This window comes from Leptodactylus fuscus, chromosome 10 (genome assembly GCF_031893055.1).
Source record: "Leptodactylus fuscus isolate aLepFus1 chromosome 10, aLepFus1.hap2, whole genome shotgun sequence".
Classification (NCBI taxonomy): domain Eukaryota; kingdom Metazoa; phylum Chordata; class Amphibia; order Anura; family Leptodactylidae; genus Leptodactylus; species Leptodactylus fuscus.
In genome coordinates, this window is record NC_134274.1 from 54,209,307 (window position 1) to 54,230,122 (window position 20,816).

The 20,816-nt window shown below is 41.1% G+C and overlaps 1 protein-coding gene across 1 annotated transcript in view; it reads left to right on the forward strand.

Moving 5' to 3' along the window:
• The window catches only part of MYPN (myopalladin), a 123,745-nt gene that overhangs the window by 13,128 nt on the left and 89,801 nt on the right, over positions 1–20,816 (forward strand). The window contains exon 2 of the mRNA XM_075258159.1: positions 2,062–2,169. The gene's annotated coding sequence lies outside the window, so the exon portion shown is untranslated. The remainder of the gene's footprint in view (positions 1–2,061; positions 2,170–20,816) is intronic.

Consider the following 20,816-nt stretch of genomic DNA (forward strand, 5'->3'; position numbering starts at 1 on the left):
GTGGAAATGCAAAATTTGGGGTTAAAGCAACATTTTATAGCAAAAAATGTTACTTTTCCTTTTGTTGGGCCAATTCTGCTACACTCCTGTAGGGTCAAAGGGCTCACTATACCCCTTGATAAATTCCTTGAGGGGTCTAGTTTCCAAAATGGGGTGACATTTTGGGGGTTTCCCCTGTTTTGGCACCTTGGGGGCTCTGCAAACGGGACATGGTGCCTGAAAAGTATTCTAGCAAAATCTGGCCTACAAAATCCAATTAGCGCTCCATCCGTTCTGAGAGCGATTGTGTGCCCGTACATTAGGGTACCAGCACATATGGGGTATTGTCGTGTTCGGGAGAAATTGTGTAACAAAATGTGGGGTGCAGTTTCTCCTTTAACCCTTAGTAAATGTGTAAATTCTAGGGCTAAATGAATATATTAGTGACAGAAATTGAAAAATGTAAATTTGACCTCCATTTTGTTGTAATTGCTGTGAAATGCTGAAAGGGTTAAGAAACTTTCTATTTCTGTTTTGGATTCTTTCAGGAGTGCAGTTTTTAGAATGGGGTGACTTTTGGGGGGTTTTATTAGAGAGGCCTTTCAATTTCCCTTCAGAACTGAACTAGTCCCTTGAAAAATGTGTTTTGGAAATTCTCTTGAAAATTTGGAAAATTACTGCTTGACTTGTAAGCCTTATAATTTCTGAAAAAAATGAAAGGGTGCTTAAAATTTGATTGCCACATAAATATGAGACATGGTTAATTATATTTATGAAAAAATTTGGGTAGTATGACTTTCTATTTGAAAGGCTTGCAATTTCAAAGTTTGAAAACTGCATTTTTTTCAAAATTTTCACCAAATTTCCTATTTTTCCATAATTAAAGACAAAACATATTGTCGAAAATTTACTACTGACATGAAGTACAATGTGTTACGAAAAAACAATCTCAGAATCACTTGTGTAAGTTAAAGCGTCTCAAAGTTATTGACATTTAAAGTGACACATGTCAGTTTTGAAAAAAGAGGCCTGGTCCTTAAGTCACTTTTGGGCTGTGTCTCTATGGGGTTAAGTCAGTAATAGAACATGTCATGTACATGCTCTGTCCGGAATATGATCTCGCTTTGCCCCCCAGATGAGAACATCTAACTATCACTACTCCTTGAGTGATGTCACTAGGAGGGAAAGTCCAGCCCTCCATTCTGAAACCCAAAGAGCTATGAATCGTCCTATTTCCTCGCCAGTTGACAGTAGTACCAGGCAAGGGGTATGATGTGGTTCGTGCGAGGCCCCCATTGTGTAGACACCAAGAATGACACCCCAATTCCCTTTGAGTAATGAGTTCTGTGTCTGGACCTTTTCCCTGCTCCCAACAGTACCGTGTCTGGACTGGAAGAGTGCGTCTTCGTTGTGCGCACCTGATGAATTTATCGGTGTGACTGTAGTATGTCCTCGTAGGGAAATATTATCATAAAACCATATTTCCTTTTTAGTGTGGCCGATGCCAGTTTGGCTGCTAAACAGTGTTATAATCCACATAGTCCAGGAGATCTCCTGCTGAATTAACAAGTTTAGCATGAGTATGCAAATGGAGCTAGGAATGGGACAACAAAAGGGTTTGATAACAGTCATAAACACCACACTGTGTAGGAGTCATAGGAACAAGTAGGAATACATAACTGGAAAATACATGGGTCTCCCATCATCACAAGTACACACAGATTTGTTGTATATGCAGAACATACAAAAAGCTGCATACAAAGTACACCTACACCCACCACTCTAATGTATATACAGTACATGTATACATACAAGGAGGTATGATTATATTATTATTATTATTTATTATTATTATTATTATTATTATGGCTTCAGCAAATAAAGGTTATTCATTGTGTAATTGTAAAAGTGTTGTACGTTAGGCTATGTCCACGTTTTTTTTTTTTGTTATGCATGAGTTATGCCAGAAATCGGGGGCACTTTGCTCAGTAAATCTTCTCTACAGTGTCTATTGTCTTGACTTTGTTGGACATGCCTGAAAACAAATATTTTAATTTGATATTCCTCTGTTTGTTTTATTAGCATAAAACCAAGAAGTCATTGATCTGCTGGTCATCTCTCTGGGAAATCAGTTTCTTGACAGATTGGCATTACAAGAGAACTACAGTTTTTCAGTACACCGTCTCTATGGTAAGTGTGTTGTATATCACAAATAAGACTCCATTTTGTTACCTGACTACCATACTGCCCGGTGATGTGGACACTGACTGTCCCATCCAGGATGAGAATAAATGGAGAGGTGGCCACATGGCTTTTTCCATTCACTTCTATGAGATTCATGGACACAGACAAATACACTTGCTTGGCAAACTCCAAAAGAAGTGAATTAGGAGAACCATGAATATGCATGACCCCTTTTGGACAAAGGTTAGATCCGTTTAGAGGTTTTTTTTTCTCTGTTAGATTCATATGGAATAAAATATCATTGTATACACTCGGGAATGTATTACATAGGAATTCTGTTGAAACATTGCTTGTGTAGGAAACCTGCTGAGTGCCTGCAGTTTTGTAGCCTAGTCCTGTATGTGGTCCATGTGCATGAGGTCTAGTTTCTGTCTTTACCACTCACTTCCTATTAATATGTATCATATCATTTATGACCTTATGGATTAAATTAATAGTTATTTCATAGTGTTATATAAGATCTCACATATACCAGAGCAACATAGTAATACTTTGTCTGAACTTATTCCCTAGAAAAGTGGTGAAGCTACTGCAATGATACATCATGACATGTTCTCACCCCCACCCTATGGCATTGTGTTGTATTTGTTATGGTGACTTTGTCAGTGGACTCCGATATCAGACTGCTTTTTCCTCCTGTTGTATCTCAAAAAGCTGGCATATACCTTTTGTGAAAGAAATATGATTGCAATGTATATGACAGTGTACACAAGAGAAGCTGCAAAAGCGGGCCTATATAGATTACTTCAATAGAAAGAAAAAACTATCAAATGGAGATTATTGATGGCGAGGTCTTTTGAATATTAGTAGTCTGGTTATGCATTAGCAATACTATTGTTTGTAATTGTGTGTTTTTGTAAAGTTAAAAATGACGACTAACTTGGGTTCTGTCTACATGGCAGGTTCTGTGGTAATACCAATCACCACTTCACAATATACACATTTATCAGCGCTTTTTATTTATTACCTCATTTTCATTGTGCAATGATTGTAAGCAGATGAATGGGTAAGCAATCTGTAATGCGCTCACTCGTAGTCCCCTCATCTCATGTACTTTATACTATGTCAACAAACAATCCCCTATGATGGTCAGACAATAGAGTCTAAGCTTTCCCATTGAGATGTTAAAAAGTGAGTGGTCTGCATAACCACGTAGAAGATGATTCCACATTTGGTTCAATGGAGGCCATGGAATTCTACATGTTTTAAGTAGGAGAAGTGTTTAGCAGCAAACAGGTTTGCCCAGTGATGACAGCTCCAAGCACTCCCCATTTTTATCCTCTCACCCTGTTGTAATTTGTTTATGGCTAATGGGTACTCATTTACAGAAAAGGTTGTATGAGTGAGATAACTCTTTTAGGCTTGGGACTCCTAGCTTTATAGATGACCATGATGCTGAGAGTCCAGCATCCAACTGATCCGGCAATACGTCCAATATCCAGCCCATATCTTATGAATCAAACCTGTGTGAAGCAGGCCTATAGGAACACCATGGAGACACTGAGGTATATCTAGTAATTGACTATTAGTGTGGCATGTTTTGGCTCATGCTTATTGATACTGACTAGTTCACCAACACATTACAACGAGGAATTGTAGCCAATATCTTTAGTAAATATGATGCTTAGTTTGGCTTGCAAGCCATGTCTCTTTTTTTCGCCAAGACTAACAGAAAATTTGTATCAGAAAAAATGTATTTTGATCCTCACCCTTAGGAATGTTAGGACACTGAAACGTCCATGTTTGGTCTGTCCATTGGGTCTGTTGTACCATCACTGTGGAGGAGGCTGTCATGTAAGTGATTCAAAAAAGTCTCTGCTCCTTTACAGACTATTTAATATGGATTTGTACTGGGGACTGAGTGACCTACAATTTTTTGACATGGGTGATGATACTAAAACAGTGGGCAGAAATATAAAAGACATATATAACACTGTATACAGGAGTCTGTCAACTGTAAACTCCATATCATACAAGCCCCAGTAAATTGTCATGTAGAGCACCACTATACCTTTAGATATTTAGATGCCCAATAATTGCACCATTGCTTGCAAAAATCAGTTTTTAGACATATGCAAATGAGAATCTCACACAGTGGGGGGTGTCAGAGAACTGAATACAGATCCCTTGGGGGCTCTGGCACACTGCCTCATATTTTTTAAAAATGGCATTTTCAAGGAAATGTTGTACTAAAGGTAAGACGGTGTGCGGTTACATTTCCCCTAGATTACACTGTGGCTGCTTTGATGTCTGGTTTTCATCATGCTTCCTACTTTACCATATGGTGCAACTACACTGACCAGCAAAAGGTTAACAATATTTTGCACTTTTTACTTTCAGGCTCCATATCTCACCAACCACTACAACTTCGTACATCAGACTACCATCATTTTATAGACAGTCATCTTGGCTATCTCCTACATAAATTTGACTAGCGACTATTTAGCATATGATTAATTATGCAGGTAACTGCATTGTTACTATTTTGATCCTAAAAATCTAAATTGTAATTTTTTTATTATTTTGCCTGAAACCTTCTCAGCATGCTCTCAGTCTGATTCAAGCATGTCTCGACCAAAATCTAATCCCAGGTCTCTGTGTCTCAACACATTCCCAATGTTGGTGCATAATGGTCGACTCACTTGGGTATGAATACAGCTTTTTCTTCAACTCTACCCACAAGCGTTCAATTTGATTGAGGTCTGGGGACTAATCTAGCACCTAACTTCATTGTTGTTGAACCATTTATTCACTAATCTCAATGTATGCTTTGGGACGTTGTCCTGCTGGTACACTATGTTGTCTTTTTCACGCCCATAGTACTCGAGTATACGAAGTAACTCGTCTTGTAGGATACTCACATATAGCTCAACATTGAGACCAACATTGATTCTGGTCAAGTATCCAACTCTTACAACCCAATAACATCAGACTTCCTCTACCAAACATGACTGTTCCTTCAATTTCTTGATCCATTAGCCCTCTTTTCCCTTGTTTCTTCAGTCTATTGATTATATTCTCATCGCTCCAAATCACCCGTTTCCAATCTTGTACTGACCACTTTTTGAACTTATTTGCAAACTGGAGCCAACTCCTCTTATGACAATGTTGAAGTCAAGGCTTCTTCACCTTGGGGCCACCATTCTAGACTTGTGTAACTTGCTTCACATGGTGCTTACATGGACATCAATTATCTCACTATTACGAAGCATACTGCTGTGTTTGTCAAGCCAGAACTGTAATGAACTAACTTATTGACTCCAATATTTTTCCTGGATGTTCATCTCTTGGATGGAAGGACTTCATTTCATATTCTACCAACTGTCTTGGCACTCACATGATGCAGTTTGGCAATTTTATTGGCCGTTATCGATTACCTGGATGATGCTGTATCTTGTTTTGGAAAATCTTCTTCATGGCTGATCCTTGATATGGACCAGTGAGCTATTGTTTGAGTTGCAACCCAATAATACACTGAGCTGTTAGGGAACAGGTTGTCATTTATAGATTTTTCCACCACCAGGAGCAAAACCGTAACAATGCAGTTCCATGACAAGAATCTGCACAACTAATCTTAAGCTAAATAGTTACCATCATTTCATAGTATTTTCTATGGAATGATGGTAGTCTCGTGCACAGCTGTAGTGCATGGAGAGATATGGAGCCTGAAAGTCAAAAGTTCAAAACATTGTTACCCTTTTGCTGGTCCGTGTATTTTCCTCTCTATTTTTGGATACGCTTTTTCTCAGGTTCTTAACATCTTGCTGCCTGCCCTACCGGAACTCATAAAGATTCATTCGAGAGGTTTTTTTATGCTGACTCCATTTTAACAGATTCATCCTCTAGGCACTTATTTTACATAACTGCAAATCCTTCCCTTTATATTTGCAAAATAATATCTGTAATATCTATTTTTTAGGGTCAGGAAATTTCTCATCAAAAAGAAGCTAGAGATGAGTGAGTTGCTTTCCTTTATTTACCAATAACACAAGTCCTTTCTGGGACATTTTCACATTGACATTCTAAAAAATTATATTAATCTATATTAATCACTATTTTATGTGTGGTTCTGTCCACAATTCGCATCTCCATACAATGTTTTAAAGGGATTCTACCATTAAAATCACATTTTTTGTAGATCACATGTAGGAATAACCTTTAGATGTCTTCTCCACACCGCGGTTTGGTAGAAATCCCCGTTTTTGTGTGTATGCACATGAGTGCTCTTGCAGCACTGGGGGCGGTCCCCAGCACTCAAACAGCACTGGGGGCGTCTCCAATGCTGCCAGAGAATTCTCCAGTCCCGCCTCCATCTTCTTCAGGAACCGCCTCTCTGTGCGTCTTCTTCTGGAGCTAGGTTCAAACTTCTAGGCCTCAGGCAAAGGAGACTGCGCATGCCCGCGGCCACAAGAAAAATGGCCACTTACACAGAAGATGGAGGCCGCACTGGAGAGTTCTCTCGCAGCATTGGGGATGCCCCCAGTGCTGTTTGAGCGTTGGGGCCTGCCCCCAGTTCTGTGAGAGAACTCATTTGCATACAGGCGTGGAGAAGACTTCTAAAGGTAGGAGAAGAATAGCGTTTCTTAAGGCTATTCCTACTTGTGATCTACAAAAAATATGATTTTAATGGTAGTATTCCTTTAAGATCTCCATTTCTGGACAGGTCCACCAAAATTTACACTCAGGAGGTTGTTGATATATGTGTAACAATTTTGACCTATCCCTATGCACATTATTACAGTGCAATTTTTTATTTATTTTTTTTACTAAATTGCCAAATCAATTTTGTGATGATGGGCAAATTCCTAGTAAGGTAAAATTGTTTACAGGTGTATAGATTTTAGCCAGCTACATGGATAAATGAAATAATTGTTTACTAAATTCTATGAAGTATATATTATGAGCTTTTTCATCACTTTAAGAAGATCCAGGGGTGTAACTACCAGGCTAATAGATATAGCAACTGCTATGTGGCCCAACAACTAAGGGGACTCAAATAGTAAATAGTAATAATTATGAAAGGAGATGAGAAAACTTAATTTAGCTTCATTACTTTACTGTGGCATCACTATAATTGCTTTCTACATATGCTGTGATGTCACAGTGTGTGCATTATCCCTGTACTATGATGTCATACTGGACATTATCCCTGTACTGTGGCATCACTGCGTGCATTATCCATTTAGTGTGACATCTCTGTATATATTACCTCTACACTGTGACATTATTATGTGCTTTATTCTTATACTGTGACATCTCTGTGTTTACTGTCCTTGTACTATCCTTACTCTTGATATCACCATATGTAATATTCCTGTACTGTGACATCACTGTGTGCATTATATGTACTACAAAAATCACTCTGTGTATAATCTCTGTGTGTAATGGAGACCAAAATACTTTTCAAGTTCTGAGCTTGCTGTAAGGTGGTTATAGTCATTGGGGCTCCATTACAGGTTTTGCTGTGGGGACCCATGGTTACTTGTTATGTCTCCGAATAAGGTTGTTTGTTGTCTGTAGTCTCTCCACGAACAACAACAGATAAAGAAATGGGTGCAGGTCCGTGTGTTGTCAGTGAAGCAAAAACAGTCTGAGGGTTAGGCCCAACGTTACGGAAACGCATTTTTTTTGTTGCAGATTTTGCTGCGTTGTTTTTGAGCCAAAGCCAAGAATGTCTACAAAAGGAATGGGAAATATATAGTAAATTCTTTTATGTCTACCTTCTGCTCAATCCACTCCTAGCTTTGGCTAGAAAAAAACACAACAAATTCTGCAACAAAATAAGGCTGCATTTCCACAATGTGGGGCCTTGGCCTAAAAACAGAACTGTGTTAGTTATACAAAGCTACCAGTCATTGTGTAGATTTCATTTTTCTGCAGCAGAAGGTTCCAGACTGCCTGTAGGCTTTAGGCATCCACTCTTAACTCTCTGAGGACATATGCCCTTGCAGAGTTAAGCAGCTGAATGACATTGTGCAGATGCAAAAGCAGAGAGTCAGCTGCTACAACAGTCAGACCTCCCAAAGAGAAGGCAGAGATGGTTTAAAACTGTCCCTTCCTTATCGCTATATATACAGCTCTTATGTGATTCACAAGGGGCCGGGACCTGTATTAAGCCGCTGGGTCATGGAGGACTAAAATCAGACCTGCAGTGTAACTCAGGAGGCTTCATTCCTCCTGTAACAGGGGCTAATGTTTCAGCAACATAAAGTAATGTTATAATGCCCTCTGAAATTCTATTAAACAAAAAGAAAAAAAAACTATTAAAAAAAAAATTGTAGCACTGTCCGGGATCAGAGTCACATCCACGATATATCCACACACTGTTTACCAATTCTGGAGGTAATCTGTACACCGTACTCACGGCTCACAAATAATTGATACTGATGCAATCATAAAAGGGAACTCCGCTCCTTCATTCCCTTCCATCCTCACCTACCACTTTAGTTTATATAGGAGTGAAACTCCCTTTTACATTCATGTATCCATACGAAACTGCCACCTACAGTACGACAAGACACCAGTAAATCCACACCATACACAACAGTGTAACATGGCTAGCGATATTCATTCTTGGGGAATGGGGGAATGTTACAGCCAAAGAACAATCTGATTAAATTTTAGGTTTAATATATGTAATAGAGGTTATAGTGCATTACAATAAAGAGATGGCATGACACAAAGACAAATACAGTACAGTCCAAAAGTTTGGACACACCTTCTCATTCAAAGAGTTATCTGTATTTTCATGACTGACAATTGTAGATTCACACTGAAGGCATCAAAACTATGAATTAACACGTGGAATTATATACTTAATAAAAAAGTGTGAAAACTGAAAATCTGTCTTATATTCTAGGTTCTTCAAAGTAGCCACCTTTTGTTTTGATTACTGCTTTGCACACTCTTGCCATTCTCTTGATGAGCTTCAAGAGGTAGTCACCCAAAATGGTGTTCCAACAGTCTTGAAGGAGTTCCCAGAGATGCTTAGCACTTGTTGGCCCTTTTGCCTTCACTCTGCTGTCCAGCTCACCCCAAACCATCTCGATTGGGTTCAGGTCTGTTGACTGTGGAGGCCAGGTCATCTGGCATAGCACCCCATCACTCTCCTTTTTGGTCAAATAGCCCTTACACAGGCTGGAGGTGTTTGGGATCATTGTCCTGTTGAAAAATAAATGATGGTCCAACTAAATGCAAACCGGATGGAATAGCATGCCGCTGCAAGATGCTATGGTAGCCATGCTGGTTCAGTATGCCTTCAACTTTGAATAAATCCCCAACAGTGTCACCAGCAAATCACCCCCACACCATCACAGCTCCTCCTCCATGCTTCACGGTGGGAACCAGGCATGTAGAGTCCATCCGTTCACCTTTTCTGCATCGCACAAAGACACGGTGGTTGGAACCAAAGATCTCAAATTTGGACTCATCAGACCAATGCACAGATCTCCACTGGTCTAATGTCCATTCCTTGTGTTCTTTAGCCCAAACAAGTCTCTTCTGCTTGTTGCCTGTCCTTAGCAGTGGTTTTCTAGCAGTTATTTTACCATGAAGGCCTGCTGTACAAAGTCTCCTCTTAACAGTTGTTGTAGAGATGTGTCTGCTGCTAGAACTCTGTGTGGCATTGACCTGGTCTCTAATCTGAGCTGCTGTTAACCTGCGATTTCTGAGGCTGGTGACTCGGATGAACTTATCCTCCGCAGCAGAGGTGACTCTTGGTCTTCCTTTCCTTGGGTGGTCCTCATGTGAGCCAGTTTCTTTGTAGCGCTTGATGGTTTTTGCAACTGCACTTGGGGACACTTTCAAAGTTTTCCCAATTTTTCGGACTGACTGACCTTCATTTCTTAAAGTAATGATGGTCACTCGTTTTTCTTTACTTAGCTGCTTTTTTCTTGCCATAATACAAATTCTAACAGTCTATTCAATAGGACTATCAGCTGTGTATCCACCTGACTTCTGCACAACACAACTGATGGTCCCAACCCCATTTATAAGGCAAGAAATCCCACTTATTAAACCTGACAGGGCACACCTGTGAAATGAAAACCATTTCCGGTGACTACCTCTTGAAGCTCATCAAAAGAATGCCAAGAGTGTCAAAGCAGTAAGTGGCTACTTTGAAGAACCTAGAATATAAGACTGATTTTCAGTTGTTTCACACTTTTTTTTGTTAAGTACATAATTCCATATGCATTCATAGTTTTGATGCCTTCAGTGTGAATCTACAATTTTCCTAGTCATGAAAATACAGAAAACTCTTTGAATGAGAAGGCGTGGTCTGTACTGTATTTGTCTTTGTGTTATGCCATCTCTTTATTGTAATGCACTATAACCTCTATTACACATATTAAACCTAAAATTTAATCAGATTGTTCTTTGGCTGTAACGTTCCCTCATTCCCGAAGAATGAATATTGCTAGCCATGTTACACTGTTGTGTCCTTGGTCTGTACTGTACATGCAAACAGTGTAAAATAAAAGGAGGTGGAGGGTCTCAGAAGGAAGACAGTAACAGAACCCCACACTATTTTGTGACTCCAAGAATCTGACAACAAGGTCATCTGCCACATAGATTTTTAGGGATCCCTGACCTCCCAAGCTACTTTCTGCAACCTCTCACCTGTGATGTCATAGTTACATAGTAGATGAGGTTGGATGAAGACATCAGTCCATCAAGTCCAACCTATAACTCTACAATCCCTTACAGTGTTGATCCAGGGGAAGGCAAAAAAAACCATGAGGCTCATGCAAATTGCCCCATTTCAGGGGAAAAAATTCCTTCCTGACTCCAATCTGTTAGTATAAAAACCCTGGATCAACGTGTCCTTAAAATCTAGAATCTATAACCTGTAATGATGTTTCACAACAACTAGACACCACGTCACTGATCAAAGGAGCCATAAACACAGAGAACTTTCCTGTGAACTGATATATATGTTTGGTTTTTTTTAAACTGTTTATTTACATGTTCTGTTTTTCATCTATTTTGCATCTAACACTCCATTCCTGTATAAATATGCCTGCCTTCTGAAATTCTGTTATACCATCCTGATGAAGGGACCTTTAGTAGTCCCGAAAGCTCGCAATATGTCGTCAATATTTTTTTAAGTTAGCCATTGAAAAAGGTATCAACTACTGAGGACTTCTCTCAAAAAAAATTTTCATCCTGTAATAACATGTCATAATATTTCTTTGAAAAGTCTATATGTTGATCAATCCACCAGGTCCGCTGCCGTAATGTCTGCGTTGCTAAGTACCACTCAAACAAAAGCCTCCTGTAGCCAATGTGGCCACAAATATATGCAAATATACAATATGAAGGGACCATGGCTAGAAAACACACTATTATTGCTAATTTTTATAAAAATATATAAATGTATTACTGAATATATATGCATCCTGGATTGTGTACACCAATTACAGACACTGTGCTAATCCATTGAAACTAACTACTCAACGACACTGACTCCACTATTAAAACACATATTTTGTTCTGTATGATATACCATATTCCATCCCAAGCAATGTGTGCTATTAAATGAAAACATGAAAAACTGTGAAAAGCAGACACTTCCTCTCTTTTTGTGTTTTGGTTTTTAGCGGATAGTAAAAAAAAAAATAAAGCTATTTATCACCAAAAAACAAAACAAAAAATAATTTGAATAACCCAAGCAAATATATTATTATACTCCTCAAAACTACATTTATAAAATAAATTGTATGTCTTGGTTGGAAAATGGCCTGGTCCTGAAATGGTTAAATATAGAATTTCCTGGTGCATCATATTTACACAGGCATACTACTCTTACATATTGTAAGTAAAAAAGGCTACAATGTCGTTGTGATGCTGATGGGGGCGACTGTGAGGTGAATATACTGAGAATGATTCATTTAAAAGCTGTTTCAGGAGAGAGCTTGTTTACATGGCAGTGAACTGCCTGTTGCTGCTGAGAAATGGAAATAGGAGCTCAGGAGGATTGCAGTTAGCACAAAGGATCCTTCTAATAGCTGGTCATACTCATAGCATCATGTCTGTAGAGTCTGTGCGGTATAAGGTATATGTAAGGTCCAGTTCACATCTTCGTTCGGGCCATTCCATTCCCCTATCCGCATGAAATATGCAGAGAGAAAAGTCCTTCAAACAACACTTTTCTCTCCATATTTTTCGTGCGGAAACCACACGGACCCCATTATAGTCTATGGGGTCCGTAGGTTTCCTTAGGTAACCGTTTTTTTATGCGGATAGGTTTCCATTTGGGGGGATCTCAAGAGGACTCCCCGAACGGAAACCAGAACGCAAATGTGAACTGGGCCTTAGTCATGCTAACGTTTCAAAGGAGTTGTTCCATTAGGACAGGAGTGCTCACACTTTTTCAGCATGCGAGCTACCGTATATACTCGAGTATAAGCCAAATTTTTCAACACAGTTTTTGTACTGAAAAGGCCCCCTCGGCTTATACTCGAGTCAAGCAAAAAATAAATTTTATTTAATTTTTTTTTTGTTTGGGTTGGGGGTCTATGACCAACTGCAATAGTAATGTATAAAATCTCCCATAAAATAATGGGGGGAAAAAAAGAAGCTTTGAAAAGAAAAAATAAAGTAAATAAAAGTTCTAAATCACTCCTTTCCCTAGAATACATATAAAAGTAGAAATTGACTGTGAAACACATACACATTAGGTATCTGTGTGTCTGAAAGTGCCTGGTCTACTGAATATAGGGGATCTGCAGTCAGCGCCGCACCTCCCATGAGGCGACCTGAAGCGACCGCTTCAGGCAGCGCTATGCCAGGGCCACGGGGAGGGTGGCATTTTTGCTGACCTAAGCCAGTCCAGGACAAGCTGTCCTGGACTGGCTTGGGGTCACCGTCGCTGAGAGGTGGATTGGGGAGGCCACTGGAGCAGCGCTGCTCCAGCGGCCGCCCCTCATGCTCAGTCATAGAGCAGGTCCTCTCCGTGCCTGCTCTCTGCCTGCTAAAGACGCTCGCTCCGCTTGGCCCCGCCCCCTCCACACAGCCCCTCCGCACAGCCCCACCCCGCCGCCCTTCCGCTCAACCCCACCCCCTCCTCCCAGGAAGGGGGGGGCGGCTTTCTGATGTCTGCTTCAGGCGGCAGAAAGCCATGGTTCACCCCTGTCTGCAGTGCTTCTGTTCCGTCGAGAAGGGGTTAATAGGAGCACTGCAGATACCCTATATTCAGCCAGGCTGAATTCCAAGTGGGAGAAAAAAAACTCAGTCCTCAAGCTCAGGGAAGGGGCAGACAGACAACCAAAACACCCCCTCCCCAGCACCCAGCAACTACTGCACCCAAAAACTCCGGCTTATACTCGAGTCAATAAGTTTTCCCGTTTTTTTGTGGTAAAATTAGGGGCCTCGGCTCATATTCGGGTCGGCTTACTCGAGTATATACAGTACTTATAAAATGACCAAGTCAAAAGATCTACTACCCACTTCTTGTGGGCGGGGCCTGGGCTGCAGCATTGTCAGATTGACATCGGATCCCGGAGAGGTAGGTAACATTGTTTATTATGTTCTCTCACCTCCCCTGGGGCTCCAATTATTATACTTGGGGGTCTGAAAAGACCCCCGAATATAATAATAGTGGAAGTGGGATCGCGGCCTGGTCCGCCGCGGCGTATAGTTCAGCGGGAAGCAGGGGCGGCAGTGAACAGTTCCGGGGAGGTTGGTAAATAGGCCGCTACCTGCTGAGAATACTCCCCACCACATCATACTTGCCTATCTTCCTCCTTCTTTTCACAGTGTGCTGGCTGGAGATCTTTCTCTTCCACTCTCCTAGCCCGTGCACAGACCAGAAGTACCTGTGAGGAGTTCGCAATAGAGTTGGATTGCTATCTTTACTGCGCTTGTCTCCCAGGCACATCCAGACTACTGCATTAGTGCTTGAAGAGGAGAGGAGCCATTCCTGGACAGAAAGGCACGTAGATACTGATAGGGTTGGGGGGGAAGGGAGTGGGAGTACTGGTGACATTCCGTTTTGGAAGCGGTGAACGGAACGTCGCCAGATTATCAGAAAGTGTCCCTGGGGCGATTCAAGGTATATGGGTAATTTAAAAAATTGTTTTAAATATAAGTAAATTAGGCGGGGGGAGGGAGTTTTAAATAGTTATTCATTTTATTTTATTTTATTTTACATATCCAATTTGGACTCCACAGCCCTATCAAAGCCAAATAGTACTACCCTGCAGTGACATGACATGAATGGCAATCTAATAACACCGTGCCTTAACTACATAATACCAGTATTCTGGTATGATCTAAGTGATGTTACTAATCTGTACCCAATTATTATGGTGACTGAGTAATACCAATATATCGCTACGGTACAGTCATAATTCACATTTTATTCAGTATCAGTCCAAGACCAAATTATTACAACAAACCTCAAGGAATTATTGCCACCTCATCATGATTGAATAATGCTGCCATATGCTGACTGAAAAATATAATCATCTATGATTACACTACATGAGCGTCAAGATGACTTTATTATAGCCTCATAAATCTATGATCAGAGGGAAGTTTCATTTCTTAGACCTCCAACAACTGTTGAATGGTGGTGTAAAGCCAGAAGAAAATGGGGAAAGACCATCACTTTTGTTGGGTACATGACTGGGGAGTGACTCAACAACAAAACAACATCATTTCCATCATTCCGAATTGATTTCAGTTGGTATCACCATGTAGATTTGGAAAAAAAAAAAAAATTGTAGGGCCTTGCTGGTTCAGACCATAGATGGGACAGAGTGGATCCTTATTCTGATTAATTGTATTGTATGTATCTGTATTGGGATTTAGTAGTGACATGAATTATACTTATACTATGGGTAACAGCACTTAGTTACCACTACTTTAATGTGGAGTGGTAAAACCAAATATAATAAATAATAATAATAAATTTTATTTCTATAGCGCCAACATATTCCGTAGCGCTGTACAATTTGTAGGGTTCAAATACAGACAGATACATTACAAAGAAAGTCATTTCACACAATGAGGTAGCAGGGGCGGTTTTGCTTATGCAGAGGTCAGACACTTCTGTAATAGAGGTGACTGTCATTACACAAACATAATGAGCCATCAACAGTCATGTCCTTTAACATGTGGATGGAGCTTGGACAGATAAAGTTATCCTGAGATGACATCATATCATGTGGGGAAATGTGGGAGCGGGGACAGAGGAAGGTTAAGGGTTTACGTTAGACATTGTGATAGGCCTGTCTGAAAAGATGCGCCTTTAGTTTGCGTTTGAAGCTGTAGAAATTGGGAGTTAATCTGATTGTCCGGGGTAGAGCATTCCAGAGAAGTGGTGCAGCTCGGGAGAAGTCTTGTATACGAGCGTGGGAGGTTCTGATAATAGAGGATGTAAGTGTTAGGTCATTGAGTGAACGGAGAGCACGGGTTGGGCGGTAGACAGAGATGAGGGAGGAAATGTATGGAGGTGCGGCATTATGGAGAGCCTTGTGGATGAGAGTGATAACTTTATATTTTATTCTATAATGAATAGGCAGCCAATGTAGTGACTGGCACAGACCAGAGGCATCACTGTAGCGTCTCGCCTGATAGATGAGCCTGGACTCTGCATTCAGAATGGATTGTAGAGGGGAGAGTTTAGTGAGGGGAAGACCGATTAGTAAGGAGTTACAGTAGTCAAGGCGAGAATGAATCAGAGAGACAATAAGTGTCTTTAGTGTATCTCTGGTGAGGAAAGGGCGTATTCTGGAGATGTTTTTGAGGTGGAGGTGACATGAACGTGCGAGTGATTCAACATGAGGGGTGAAGGAAAGGTCTGCGTCAAACATGATCCCGAGGCAGCGGGCCTGCTGCCTAGGAGTTATAGTAAGGCCTGAGACTACAATGGATATATCAGGGACAGATCTATTAGATGGTGGAAACAGCAGTAGTTCAGTCTTGGAGAGATTTAGTTTCAGATAGAGTGAGGACATGATATTTGAGAAAGCAGAGAGACAGTTGCTGGTGTTCTGTATGAGTGCAGGGGTGATGTCACGGGAAGATGTGTATAATTTGGTGTCATCAGCATAAAGATGGTACCTGAAGCCAAATCTGGCAATGGTTTGTTCAATGGGGGTTGTGTATAGAGAAAACGTGGAGGGGGCCTAGGACCGAGCCCTGAGGAACCCCAACAGCAAGGGAAAGAGGGGAGGAAACAGAGCCCGCAAATGATACACTGAAGGTGCGGCCTGAGAGATAAGAGGAGAACCAGGAGAACGCAGTGTCATTGAGGCCAACTGAGCGGAGCATAGTGAGGAGGAGTTGATGGTCAACAGTGTCAAAAGCTGCAGAGAGGTCCAGAAGAATAAGAAGAGAGAAGTCGCCATTGGATTTAGCCATTAGGAGATCATTGGAGACTTTTGTGAGAGCCGTTTCAGTAGAGTGCAGAGCGCAGAAGCCAGATTGTAAGGGGTCAAGCAGAGAGATAGCGGATTAAACGAGAATAGACCAGGCGTTCCAAGAGTTTAGAGATGAAGGGGAGGTTAGTGACGGGTCGATAGCAGCACAGGATGGGTCCAGGGAGGGTTTTTTCAATAGCGGGGTTATAATAGCATGCTTGAAGGAGGATGGGAAGATTCCAGAAGAGAGAGAGAGGTTAAATATTTTAGTAAGGTAAGTAGTGACAGCAGGCGACAGAGATTGGAGAAGGTGTGAGGGGAAGGGGTCACTGCTGCAGGTTGTAGGGCGAGATGAAGAAAGTAGTTGGGAGACTTCCTCTTCTGTAACAGGTTCAAAAGATGAGAATGGACAGTCTGTAGTGCGGTTGGTGAGGGGATCATTGCTATGGTAGGTGGTGGGATCAATGCCACCTGGGGCTTGGGCAGTAATTTCCTGACGGATCTTATCAATTTTATCATGGAAATACGTGGCCAGGTCATCAGCACTGAGGTCTGTGAATGGCGTCTGCACATTGGGTGTGAGTAAGGAGTGAAAGGTTTCAAAAAGCCTTTTAGGGTTGCCAGAGAGAGAAGAGATGAGGGCGGTGAAATAGTCTTGCTTGGCGAGGTAAAGGGCAGAACTATATGTTTTAAATACTGAATGAGTAACAACAAGTTGCCTGTTATCCCTATAGGGGTGGATTCACTAAGAGCTGCATATGCTGGTCTTAATGTTCCCTCTGCCAGAGGCTCTTAATTCATGATGAGGTTGTGCATTGTAGGAGAAAATATAGTATATGTGGCTGCCATAGGGTCTGGCGGCATCTTCAATACTTTTGTGGTATAAATGTTCATGAATATAGCGAAGATGGTGGCAACGTCCGTGCCGAAAAGTGGCAAGACCAGCCCAAAAATAACATTTGCAACTAAGTCACAAATGGCATTAAATGGTTGCCAATCACTAGTGAGCTGGAGACATTATTTTAGAGAATAATAAGTGTGGATTAGGTGAACATCAGGATGGCATTATCTTCTTGGATGGGTTTACTTTTCCATACAATATTTTATAGTCAGTGGTATTTTGCTGTAAGAATAACAGTTGTGTTTTAGTTTGATGCTGGCATATTCTTTTCCCTCTGTAATCTAGGCATTAGGTGATCCAAGAGCTCAGGCTATATTTAGAACATTAGTAAATGCTGATGGCATGGCACAAGTAGGCCACGGTTTATACAGATGACTTTGGCATCGAGAATGATTTAGAAAAACAAGAGCATTAAAAAAAATCATATTAGAATTTTTTTTCATCTTGTAGTATAAGACAATGTGATCATTTGCAGCTATTTTATTTAGTTAGATATAATTCTTTGAAATTGATATTGAAGCAAATTAATACATCGATAGACCTGAAATGATGTGGAGAGATAAATTCTGAGAACGGGCCAAACCTCTGCAAGAGTTATATGTTAAGTTATATAAGTTGTATGCTCATGTATTTTGTTTGGTTTGCTGTGGAAAAGAAAGGAGATCAGAGACCATGGAGAATACAGTATGTATCCCATCAGGTCCAGATGAATTTGAAGTTCTCCACGGTGTTGTTCAGAGTAGCCGCGAGGAATTCCAGGCTCCTAACGTCTTTAATAGGAGCCACCAAAGCAGAGCCCTCAGGAGGCTGAGTGCTCTTTCAGTGGAGGGCTACCAAGGTCTTAGCCACAGTGCAAATATACAAAATTTTTTTTAGAAGTCTATTTACCCAGATGTTTGGGGGTAAGAACACCCTGGAGGAAGAGCGTATCAGTCATGTATTTGGCTTCCAACCAAAAGGGATAGATCAGAGGGCTGCCCCAAAAATTATGAAGCAATGACCTACATCTGAGAAGCACCTCCAGCATGTGGAGGCAACACTGGGATTGAGAGTATGGAGGAGAACCGGGTATGGTACCAGTGCATCAAAATCTTATATTGAGTCTCACGGAAAGTTATACAAGTGAAAGATTTAGCTGCATGAAACCAAATCTGCTACCGAACTGGTGAGATCTGCTTACCCAAGTCCAGCGAGTCATATATTTGTGGGTCGGGGGAGATCGCCCCTCTGAACAGGATAGTAAATGGTAAATGTCTGAAATCAGACCCTAAGGGCTCGTTGACACGGAGCAAGAGGGGGCGGCGGATTTTGGCACTGAATCCACGTTAGAATCTGCCCCCTCACAATAGTGGTCTATTTAGACCACTGTCTTCCTTTTTTCCATGAGCGAGCTGCCCTTTCTTCAGGTGGATTCCGCGGCTGATTCAGCGGCGGCATCTGCCTCGCGGCAGCCCGGTCTGGGTTAGGCCCATTCATTTGGGCCTACTCTGAAGCGGGAAGCCGCTTTTGAAGCTTCCCGTGTCAAAATCGGGACCAAAATGCGCCGTGCTTATCCCCATGTGAACTAGCCATAAGGGTCTATTCACATGTAGGAAAATGATGAAGAATTTGGTGTGAAATTTCAACACTGAAAAAAAAGCCTCCCATTGACTTCAATGGGTTCCTTTTTCTCCTAGCAGGTGCTGGAGATTGCCGGAAAAATGGCAGCTTTGACCGAGGCGCAGTAGGTGTTAATGCCCACGATCGGTGCGAGAACCGATCATGGGTATTAGCGCTGGGGGTCTATTGTATAAAACATTAGACACCCAGCGACTATGGTGGCTGACATGTTTAAACACCCGGCATCCGTTGTAATAGTACGGCGGATGTCAGGAAGGGGTTAAAAAACTGTTGCGTGAATAAAGCCTAGGACTGGTGTAGGCTATGAGTAGACTTAGATTTGCACTATAGTTATGATTTGGAAATTTGAGACCGTCTTCTGCCACAAAATCCTGTCCAAAAACTGACTCTGTGAAGAGTCAAAATCAAACCTGGGCTTTCTGTCACAGATTTGCACAACATAATTAGCCTCATATACAATGGGGCTCACCAAGCGTAAGGCCCCATGCCATATGTTCTGTAGTGATTCAGCCCGGGAAAACTTGGCAAAATAGAGCTGGTAGCTTCTTTTTCAGCACACAGAAAGAAGGAGTGACTATGACTGCCTCCCATTGAAAACAATGGGAGGCTGATTCAGGATGAAGATGATTTTGCAGATGAAGACAGGAAGAAATTCCTCTCCAAATTGTACCATGTGAACAAATGTTTTAATTTGTTCAAGATTTATATTTTATCCAACACACAGAAATGGTCAGCACTGTCAAACAATATGAAGAAGATGTACAAGTGCACGTTGCCATGGCTGTAATAGAAATGCAAACATAAAGTGCACTCTGCTAGCACCAAGAGCATTACTGCTAATACCTACTGTATAGATACTGTAAGAAGGTGACAGGCAGAGTGCTGGAGTCCAGATTTATCAGCCCCAGGTTTCTGACAAATGTGTGGTCCAGGGCGGATCTGGAGTAGGCCTCAACCCAGGTGCAGATCCTTTGGATCTTTACTGGCCCAGAAAAGACTGCAGCTCCTGTATTCCTGTGAAGTTCCATGGGGTGAAAGGAAGTGTATGGTTCTGTCCTGTAACCCTGAGTCAGGTGAGACAATATTGTTTTGTTTTGTTCATGTGGCTGGAAATAAGCCACACGTATAGTTAGGTTATCAGTTCTGTTTAGTTAGTTGCACAGACGAGCAGGTTTTTGGGGTTTTTTTACTTCATTTTTGCCTGAAGTTAAGGCTGTATTTTGTTTTGCTCGTTTTGTGCCTGAAGTCAAGGTTTATTTTCCCTGTTGTTGTTTTTTTTTTTTTTTTTTTTTTCTAAATAAACCAGTTTGCTGCATATTTTGTGTCCCTGTCTTGACTGTTTGGGCCCATGCCACTGCCTCTACCAAGCTAACATCCCCACAATACATATAAGTGAGGTTCTTGCTTAATATTTTGATAAAACTGTATAAGACATCTTCCAATGAACTCTTTTAAATTGGATTCTTTACTACATTGACTCACTTCTCTCTGGGCCTTGGCCTCAAATGAATTAAAGGCATGTGTGTTTCAACAATATTCTGCTTAATGTACACTACAGATAGTCCCCTCTCTCTGGACCTGAGCCTGTGTTACAGTTTGATCAAAATGTTAACTAAAAACCTTATTTTTTTGATATCTTTGTATACAGTAAGTGTTAGCATTAATGCTATTGGTTCTAGCAGAATGCTTTTACAACTTTTTGTTAT